General features: G+C 40.9%; 1 long non-coding RNA gene across 2 annotated transcripts; it reads right to left on the minus strand.

Moving 5' to 3' along the window:
* Positions 1-4044: 4044 nt before the first annotated feature.
* On the minus strand, positions 4045-10028 carry LOC148885976 (uncharacterized). Of its 2 annotated transcripts, XR_016118054.1 has the most exons (6): positions 9943-10028; positions 9535-9616; positions 8833-8918; positions 6522-6576; positions 6372-6451; positions 4045-6296 (listed from the first exon to the last, which is right to left on the minus strand). It is a non-coding gene; the product is annotated as an uncharacterized LOC148885976 (long non-coding RNA). The 2 variants fall into 2 exon arrangements; XR_016118055.1 differs by lacking the exon at positions 9535-9616 and having other exon boundaries at positions 9943-10009.
* Positions 10029-10899: the final 871 nt, after the last annotated feature.

Below are 10899 nucleotides of genomic sequence, written 5' to 3' on the forward strand. Positions count from 1 at the left end.
ACTGTCCAGTTTAAGACCCAAGTGTGAGACTGTTGAGTTTTTGAGATTGTTTATTGTTGGATGTACACGGGCCACTAGGAACAAACTTCTTTTCATTGAAGTTTAAGAAATTTTGTGCATGAATCTCAAAATTAACCTGCCCGACTCCTGGAATTGCTGGTCAGGTATACATAATGGAACATTTTGGAATAGGTATAATTGTTTCAAAAGAATGACTACAAGCCACCCACAATCAAGACTTTCTCAGTGCTTTGGTGTGTCATTGCTCCTTTGGGTTGTTAAGTAAAATTTACAAATCCAATGTTACTCCAACCCCCTTGTCCATTTGTGGCAAATAAACACACAACAATACAATTTACAATGTGTCTGTGAGCCTGGGGTACCCTTCGTGGTTCGTGGACTGAAAATGGCGGACACTTTCCCTGGTTCATTGATGAAAAGGTTTCGTCAGCTGTCATCTGTACTTCTTTGAAGGTGTCGGACGTTTCGCTTCTTATCCAAGAAACTTTGTCAGCAAACTAAAGTCTAACTGGTAGTTTAGGCCCTACATATATATCCCACTGTCCAGACATGACGGTGCCGGACTCTGCTATGATAGGTCCCTGCTCTCAGGTTGGGGGGAGCAAAGGACTACTCCCTTCAGCTCTACTGATTGTTCCTACGTACTTTCCCTGGTTGTGACAGGCTTACTGGCTTCGGAATTGTCCTCGTTTTTTTTTTGTAAAAGTCTGTCTGTCTTGAAAATGGCAGTAAAACTGGAACCAAATAATATTCTCATCTTAAAGCCATTGTGGCTTCACTAACCCGTTATTAAATCAACACAATACATTTGCTTATGATGCTCTCTTTAGGTACAGTGTGCTGGCTCTGGCCAGTATGCTATTATCATTAGCCAATCATAGTTTGTGAAAACTAACGTTTCCCTGCGCCAGTGGGAAGGCGTTTGCTTCTCCAACTCGAAATCTGATTGTTTAAAGCAACAGTTTCATTGACACGTTGATGTGACAGGGCGCGCAGAACTGATTGTGAAGGCGTACAGGTAGATTTCTGACCTGTAACAAATGATGGCTGAAAAGTGATTGGTTAAAAAAATATGAAAACACAACTGGAAGCAGCACAACAGGGGAAAAGCAATGAAAGGAAGCTGAAAGACAATTTGGAATTTGTTAATACGAATTAATGGACATAATTATAAAATATATCTAAATCACAGACTGAGGCTGTGATTCAGATATTTTTCGGGAAGCAGAGAAAAGATAAAAACAAAGTATTCTAAGCATAACAGGGGACTGAAATATGTAACTGTGCAAACATGTTTCATAGAGAACTGTACATAGAGCAAGTAAAAAAAGCATATTTAATGCATAAAACTGTATTGTATTAAGGTTTAATTTAGACCGTGCTTACAACAGACTTCTAAGGTCATTACCGCGTGGGCTTAGTCATGATAATGAGGTGATACCAGCGCTGATGACACAATCGGAGGGATAGAACATTAGAGGTAATCAGATAGACAGGGCTAATCAGATAGGCTTAACGGAGTGGTCTTCTACTCCTCCAATCTCCTACAAGAGCAGAGGTCTGGCATTGCCACCCCTGTCCATTAGGGATATATATATAGGGCCAAAGTTACCAACACAACTTTAGTTCGCTGACAAAGCTCTTCGAATGAGTAGCAAAACATCTGATACCTTTAAAGAAGTACAGATGGCGGCCTTTTCATCGATGGGCCACTCCTGTACGACTGAGAGCTTACACAGACGTATCTAGATAATATTAATCAAGAAAATGCGCTTTACTTTTTGAAGTTGAAGTAATTAGTGTAGCCTCAGGAAATAGTCCTTTGCTCCCCCAACCTGAGAGCAGGGAACTATCATAGCAGAGGTCTGCCGCCACCGCTGGACAGTCGAGCTTTATATGTATAGGGCCTGAGCTACCAGCTAATTTTAGTTCGCTGACAAAGCCTCTTGGATAAGAAGCGAAACGTCCGACACCTTCAAAGACGTTCAGATGACGGCTGAAGAAACTTTTTTCCTCGATGGACCACTTCTGTACGACGGAGAGCCTACACAGACATATTTCATGTTAAGATCTAAAATAACATAAGGCCTGGTTTAAAAAAAAAAAAAAAACTTAGGCTAAGTTAAGCTAATGTGATTTCCATTTTGGTGGAAAAGAATGTGGTGATCAACCACATCAAATAATGCAGAGAATTCAAGCAGGATGAAGAAGAAGTAGTGTTTTGAGTTTGTTGTTAATTTCTCATAAAGTTAGTCAGTGTATGAGTGTTTGATGTCTAAGAAGTCGAGACAGGAGAACCACTGCACTTTAAAAGTGGCCAAGCCAGTGTGAAACACAAGTAAATACGTACAATTTATACCAGTAACGCATTCTTAATGTGAATGCCATGTTTGGACTCGTGGAGTCGCATATACCGTATTAATGCAAAGACATTTTTAAAACTCAATTTCCGCTTTAACTTTTCTGGTATACATGTAACGGAGTTGTGCGCTTAGATTATTAAATTATGAAGGAAGTGACGCAACGGCGCACAGTGTGGCACTATGTCCCGCCCATAGTTTCCAGAACAATCTCGAGGAGATTCAGGGTGAGTCGCAATTTTCTGTTGGTCAGAATCAGAATCAGAATCATCTTTATTGCCAAGTATGGAGGACACACAAGGAATTTGTTTCCGGTAGAACACGCTGCACTAGTATCATTGTCAAAAAAAACTGCTAAGTGGCACTATACAGTTCCATTTTGGCTACTGTTGAAAGAGTTCAAAGAGTTAATGGCTTGGGGGAAGAAGCTGTTTAAATGTCTGCTGGATTTGGTGCGCATGGATCGGTAGCGCCTGCCTGAGGGGAGTAGCTGGAAAAGGTGGTGGGCAGGGTGCAGAGGGTCCAGTAGGATTTTCCGCGCCCTAGTTTGGATTCTTGCAGTGTGCAAGTCCTCGAGAGTGGGTAGGGCGGTGCCAATGATTTTTTCCGCCGTCCTAACTGTCCGTTGAAGTCGGATTTTGTCCATTTTTGTGGCGGCCCCGAACCAAACGGTGATGGAAGAACACAGAATGGATTCGATGACAGCCGTGTAGAAATGTTGCAGCACCTCCTGTGGCAGGCCATGCTTCTTTAGCAGCCTCAGGAAGTACATTCTCTGTTGGGCCTTTTTCAGGATAGAGTTGGTGTTGACCTCCCACTTCATGTCCTGGGAGACTGTGATTCCCAGGAACTTGAAGGTCTCAACGGTTGACACCAGGCAGTTGGATAGTGTGAGGGGTAGCTGTGGTGATGGATGTTTCCTGAAGTCCACCATCATCTCAACTGTCTTGAGCGTGTTCAGCTCCAGGTAGTGACGGCTGCACCAGAGCTCCAGCTGCTCCACTTGTTGTCGGTACGCAGACTCGTCGCCGTCTTTGATGAGACCGATGACCGTGGTGTCGTCTGCGAACTTTATGAATTTGACAGCTGGGTGCGTTGAGGTGCAGTCGTTCGTGTAGAGAGAGAAGAGCAATGGAGAGAGGACGCATCCCTGCGGGGCTCCAGTGCTCGTGGTTCGTGTTGTCGATGATATATTTCCCAGTCTGACCTGTTGTGTCCGTCCTGTCAGGAAGCTGAGGGTCCACTGGCAGATCGTGCGGGACACACCAAGCTGGAGAAGTTTGGGGATGAGGAGTTCTGGGATGATGGTATTGAACGCAGAGCTGTCGTCCACAAACAGGATCCTTGCGTAGGTTCCTGTGTTGTCAAGGTGGTCGAGGATGTGGTGCAGTCCGATGTTGACTGCATCCTCCACAGACCTGTTTGCCCGGTAGGCAAACTGAAGAGGATCTAGCAGAGGTACGGTGATGTTCTTTAGGTGGTTCAGCACGAGGCGTTCAAAGGACTTCATGACCACAGACGTCAGAGCGACAGGTCTATAGTCGTTCAATCCCGAGGGTGCTGGTTTCTTTGGAACTGGGACGATAGTAGACTGTTTGAAGCAGGATGGGACTTCACACTGCTCCAGGGATCTGTTGAAGATTTGTGTGAAGATCGGAGCAGACTCTCAGGCAGGAGGGGGACACTCTGTCAGGTCCTGCAGCTTTCTTGATCTTTTGCTGCTTGAAGAGCCGTCTAACGTCCAGTTCGTGGATCTGTAGAGCAGAGGGCGGAGATACGGTAGTTTCTGGTAATGGTGGGCAGACCGGGGAAATGGTGGTGTCCTTTTCAAATCGGCAAAAGTATGTATTTAACTCATCAGCCATACCATTGTTGTACACTGCTTGGGGGGAAGGTAAACGATAATTTGTTATTGCTTTCAGGCCATTCCACACTGATGCAGTCGTTAGCGGAGAACTGTGGTCTTGATTAACGCGCATTTTCATGACAATATCTTATTTTGTTTCCCCTTTTGTACTGTCTAGTGTTATCTAATTAGTTCCCTTAGTCATTTCGAGTCCAGATTACTTTTTGTGTCATTATTTACTTCACGTTTTGTTGAGTGGAACTTTGGAGCACATGTGCTTTTCTATTGCCCAGTTAATCACAAGACGAAACCCATGCGACTTCACCCATCCCTTCTGCCATACTGTGTTGCAGGTAATAATTGTTTCATTTCGTTTTTATTGAACAATATTTAGTTTCTTGTGTCGTGTTTCATTTGCCCGTGAGTGTCCGTGGCGGGTTGAACTGTGCGCCAGCCATTACAAGCGCACCGCGTGTTCTGCCGAGTCTCCGCCCATGATGCGTTCAGGGACATCTTGTAAATAACAGTGAACTTGTGTTGTATTCTCTTTTTCTGTAAATAACCACTATACGATCACACGTTGTTAATTCTGTTTTGTTATCTACAATGTTTTGCATTTGAGAACAATCTCGAGGAGATTCAGGTTAATCACAAGACGAAACCCATGCGACTTCACCCATCCCTTCTGCCATACTGTGTTGCAGAAATAAAAGAAATAAAAAGACACATCCACGCGTCTCGTCTTCATTAATACGGCAGCAGCGTGGAGATGAAGACAGTCACTGTTGTGACACCCGTCACATACATAACCGTGCAAAAGACACCCCAACTCTTTATGTATTTATTTTTGACAGGGGGTGGCAAGGTAATTTTCTTCGACCCATTTTTGTGAATAATTTTGAAATACTATAGTAAAACAGTGTACAAAGCAGATAGAACTTCCAAGTTTGATTAAAAAAAAAAAAAAAAAACAAAACTGTATTGACCCCGGTCATGGATGGCCTTGTACTGATGTCTAAAATGTTTATTGAGGAACACCGTGAAAACTAAAAGACATTTAAAACAACAATCAACATCGCTACAATATGTTCGACAAGACATACAATAAATAAGCAGATTAATAACGTACCGTGTGCACTGTGTATACCACAAGTAGACAAACTTTAATGATGTAGACTTCATCATTCCCTTTCTCTGGCGATTTCTCTCACAATTTGTCTCGTTCTGTCTCTCTCTATCAATTTCTCTCACACATTGAAACACGGAACAGGAAGTGATCATGACAAAATATTATAAATAAAGTATTGAAGACGATTTCAAGAAAAACACATATGAAGGTTCACATAGAAACGTTAAACACTAAGAAAACAACAAGACCAAATAAATTATATATTTGTTGTTGTGCCAACCAATGACAATATTGGCGCCAGTTACAAAAACTACATTCATTTTTTTAATGAGGATCTGATTAATGTGTTGCTTTATGCAAGCAGGTTCGGTAAATATAAAACTTATGGCTCGAGTTGAGGTTCTTTATTAGGACTGCCGACTTGGTCGAATGGAGGAGGCAATTGACATGTGAGCCTCTCGTAGACTCTCGAATGACTGACTCACAGCAGCACATACTCCATTGCGTCTATAGCCAGGCATCGCTAGTCGAACAAGCAAGTACGATCTGCTCATATTATTACAGTTACATGTATAGTTGTTTTGGGTCACTAAAACATTAATTGGACCATGGATGTCTATTTGTACACACCAGGAAGTGGCATTGTCATTAAGAGGTAAATGGACAAATATGGTGCACCACCAATTTGTCCTTTGTAGAGGCCCATGCTCTACTTTAACATTCTCTGGTCATTCAAAAAATAATTAAGACAGCAAATCTAATTGTATTTGGTGTCTATTTAAAAAGGACAACTTCAATTCATAATACAAGTTTATTTTGCATGGCAGACGTACAGTCCCGACTTCAGTTATCACTGACTTGAATAGTGTTGAAGCAAGGTTATCTTCAGGTAGGTAAGAGTTTCACATCTGTCTCACCACTGCTGTGTGTACTGCAAAGACTGTAAGATGAGTACATGATTTACTGTAAGATGGAATCATACAGATGACTATTTGGAACAGACTGTAATACCCACTGAGTATCTGTTGGGGATTTTGCCGCTGTGATGAATAGGTGCTTTCAGCAAACTTTTACAATTTGGACACTGGTATTCAGCTGAAAATGATAAACAGAGTGACTTTTAAAGGTGTTGGATTTTTTTTTCTGAGAATCACACGGCCAGTACCTGTTTGCTCCTGTGATTCTGTTTTATCACAGGTATTCTCACTTTTTTTCAGCAGCTATAGAGAAAAGCACATTGTTGTTTAGGCCATTAGATGTTGGTTGAATTTTGATCAACGAAACCTTCAAATTTATGATGGGTAACATTGTATGAGGCAAAATACCTGATAAACCCATGACAAAAATTCCTCACTCACATGTCTATTAGCAAGACCAACAGGAGACATGTATTCTATCTACTGTACACATTAGAAATAAGGTTGACCTCATGTGCTGGAGTGTCAAATGTCTCAGTTCAGCTCCACTCTTCTTAAATAATAAACTATACCAACCAGTGTTGCCTCACCAACAGGAAACTCAATTACAATTGACGTGTGAGTGACACCGCCTTGGTGGTCCTGAGACTCTTAATGGATACGGTTCAAGACTGTAAGATGATTTAATTATTAATTAAAAATATGATTAATTATTAATAATGTTTTCCCCATTGTCTTAAAACAGTGATTCACAAAGTGTTGTACAAATACTGTACAGTATGTACCACGCAGCTCTCTCCATTTGTACGAAATTCTCTTTAGTTTCCTAATTTACAATAGGCATGTTTAAAGTCGCTGTAGTTAAGACACTGCATTGAGTGAAGTCACCTGTCAGAGTACCCTGAAAGCAGAGAACCCCACTTGCTGTGATCTGTTCAGCCTATGTGGAGCGCGACACAAACATAAACCATGAAAAGCATTCTTTAGTAAATAAGTTTGTTTTCTGACTATACAGTGCAACATGGGACAGTGATACCTTGGCTTACGAATGCCTTGGCTAACGAACTTTTCGGCTTACGAACGTTATATTCGCGAGAATTTAATGTTGGCATACGAACTATTTTTCAGGATACACACGGAGCGCCACAATGAGCGATGTATCGTTCACGAACGAGCCTGTTCTCCTAACAATGACTGATGTATCGTTTGCGAACGAGCCTGTTCTCCGAACAAGCACATGGCAGCCGACTTGTTGTGTCATCTATTCCCCGCCCCCAGTCTTTGGTTAAAGCTGCACGTGATTGGTCAAGAATGCATCAGTGAGGGGGGGGGGGTTACAGAAACACAGAGCTGCAAATAATAAATAGATAGGCATACGACAGAGAGAGAGTGAGAAAATGGAGAGAAAACAGTGAAATTTTGACTCAACTTTATTGATAGTTCAAAGGCTGAGTGTAGACTGCAAGGTTAAAATATCCCATCAATCAGGCTCCACAAATAACCCGCACAGGCCATTTGTACATTTGATGCAAAAAGCTATCAACCCAACTAAACAGCACACAATTGATGAGAAACTAGGCAGAATTATCGCAGAGAAAGCACGGCAACTTCACTCGGATATCGTCAAGAGGCAACCTGGAAGTTCGTCATCCATTGATGATTTTAAGGCTAGCCACGGATGGTTTGAGAACTTTAAGCGTCGTACAGGGATTCATAGTGTCATTCTTCATGCTACGTTCCTCATCAAGTGATTAATGCTGATGAAACTGGCCACTCCATTCCATCTAGCCATCAACGACAAAGGTAAATAAAATGACTTTATACAGTATAGTTTATTTTTTTAATTACAATAACATAGCACATTTATTATACATAAAATAAGGTATATTTTGTGTAGTTTTTTAGGCGTAGAAGTAATAGAAGAAATTATGTTTTATGGGGACCTGGGAACCAATTATTCTCATTTTAATGGTTTCCTATGGGAAATTAATGTTTGGGATACACATTTTTTTTTCCTTACACACTGTCTAGGAACCAATTAAGTTCATAAGCCAAGGTATCGCTGTATCTATTTTTAAGACACAACGGAGGGTAGTGACAATTCGTTTAAGCAAACTGCTGTTAATGATTTGAATTTAGTGGCTAATGGGAGTGATTTTAGAGCTGTTGCAGCATGTTGGAAATCTTGAAAGCAAAGAAATTTGTTAAAGTAGACCCTAAGTCTGTTGTCTGTCTTTTCTGTAATACTGTAGAATATCAAAATAGCCTGGGATTGATTCTGTCGTAACTAAAGAAAATAGAAAAGGTTTGTTTATTTTATGTATGAATATATTATTAGACTTGAATTACAATTGTTTATATATTAGAAAAATAGAATTTAGTCAATGTTTTTTTGTAATTTAGAAATATGCTCCAATAATTGGTTTATTTCAATCAGTTTTGTGTACTTCAGCAATCTAGCTAAAGCGGGTCCATCAATTTTGTACTTTGGCCCCCTTTTCAGACACGAGGGGGCCAACTGGCCCCCTTTTTAAATTTTCCAGATGCATCCCTGAGTACCTGCTGCTTGTCTCTGACCAGCCTTCGATCCAGGGCACTCTGGCGTCGTCTGGCTTCCCAATGCATTGCTGACATTTTCACAGCACCTGGAAGCCGGCAACATGACATTTTTCCTCACACTGATGAATGTACGAAAGGCTGTGCGTTCACATAGTTGTATATGTTTTGTGGGAGAAGATAGGCAAGAAATGTACATTGTTATTAAATATTACAAATACATACTGTTTTTTTATTGTCTGGCATTCAAAATGCTTTACAGTCATTTTTTCAGCCACTCACACAATGCACATATGTTAAGCTTCAGAAATCATAAATGGGGAGATTTCCGTACTTGCTATTCTGTGGTGCATGTTAAAATGTGAGCATTACACTATAGTATATAGTATAAATTAGAAGTAAATAAAACACACAAATGAAAAAAAAATCGTTATTTATTTATACATTCAATTAGTATCAATTAGCAGTGTCTGAAACTCATGACAAGTTACCGGACACCAAGGCAGACAACTCTAAAAAGTTGCACAAAACAAGCACAAAGTTACTCGATGCAGGCTTCTGATATACTGCTGAGTATGCAAATTGCCAAACGAACCGAAATTCCGAAATTTCCAAACTGAACGAAGATTTCGAAATCGGAATAAAGCAAACGTTTGATTTGAAAAAAAATCATTCTTTTTTTTTCTTGAAAAAGTTGTCGACCACCTGGATGGAGACGTTCTGTACGTTGTACGCCCGACGTAAGAGTTCCACACCCCGGCTGTCCGGACAGATGTTATTTCAGACACTGCAATTATACATTGAGAAGTCTGTCAAGTGACTTGATTCACCTCTTGTGACAGCTCTCATACCACAATGCAGAAGATCACTCATTCTTCTATTTCAAAATATTGTCATATTAATGTACCAGCTATTTTCTATTTCAAAAGTCGACGAGAGAAACAGATGAAAGAGGTCGCATTACATCCCAAATATTACTCAAGCAATATGTATTAAAATCATGCACAATGTGTTGAAAGGGTCAGCGTGTCATTGAACTAGTTTTCATGAGACCTGTCAGTTAGTAACACACGAACAAATCCCAACATAAAAAATATCATAGTGAATACTTACCAAGTCCGCAAAGCGAACTATCACAGCCTCTGTAGGAGGCTGGTGGAGTCTCAGATAGCCATGTCACTTTACCCCACTCCTTTTTCTGACCTCTATTGGTTGGCAGCTAAATGCTCTCTTCGTCTGCGTTGTTTAGAAGGAGGAAGAATAGGGGTGGAAAAATCATGGTTGTATCGCACTGGTAATTGTACTAGCCTGTCTTTGTAACTCACTGTTGGCAAGTCTTGTAGGGTATCATGTATCGAAGGGCACTGGAGATTGATTGCCTAATCATGTGGGTTTGAGACAGCCCGAGTTCTCTGGAACAACATCAGATACTTTCTAAGGACTGTTTTTATTTGTTTAAAATATTTAAAACAATCATGAAAACATTTCACAATGCATCAAGTTGTGGAGTCTTGTGATGGTTTGAACTATTTATGCAATTTTCTGTATTATATGCATCGACTATTACCTTTGTTCTCGGACTATAAATGGCAGTATTTTTATAGTTTGGCTGGGCTGCGAGTTATCGAGTACTCTGTAGCGATTTGTTTGGAAATTATTAACACGTTATTCTATCATTTTTACATGTTGTTTTCACTTTAAACAGCAAGGGGAGGTGTAGGCCCATGTTAGAGGCCCTGCGGGACTGATTTGATTCAACCAGGTGAGACACGCCATAGTGAGATTCACTCACCAACACCATCACGGACTACATAAACTTTGGTGAAAGAAACACTATACCCACCATGACTGTGCTGTGTTTTTCCAACAACAAACCATGGATTAATCCCAACATAAAGGCCCGCCTGAAGGAAAAGAAAAGGGCTTTTGTGTCTGGGAACAGAGATGAACTGAAGGCCATGCAGATCCAACTGAGGAGAATGTCAGAGAGGGGAAAAAGGCCTACAGGATAAAGATGGAGGAGCAGCTGCAAGCCAGGAATGTCGCTGGTGCCTGGAAGGGCCTGAAAAA

This window comes from Hippocampus bargibanti, linkage group LG17 (genome assembly GCF_051943395.1).
Source record: "Hippocampus bargibanti isolate YZ-2025 linkage group LG17, ASM5194339v1, whole genome shotgun sequence".
NCBI classification, from domain to species: domain Eukaryota; kingdom Metazoa; phylum Chordata; class Actinopteri; order Syngnathiformes; family Syngnathidae; genus Hippocampus; species Hippocampus bargibanti.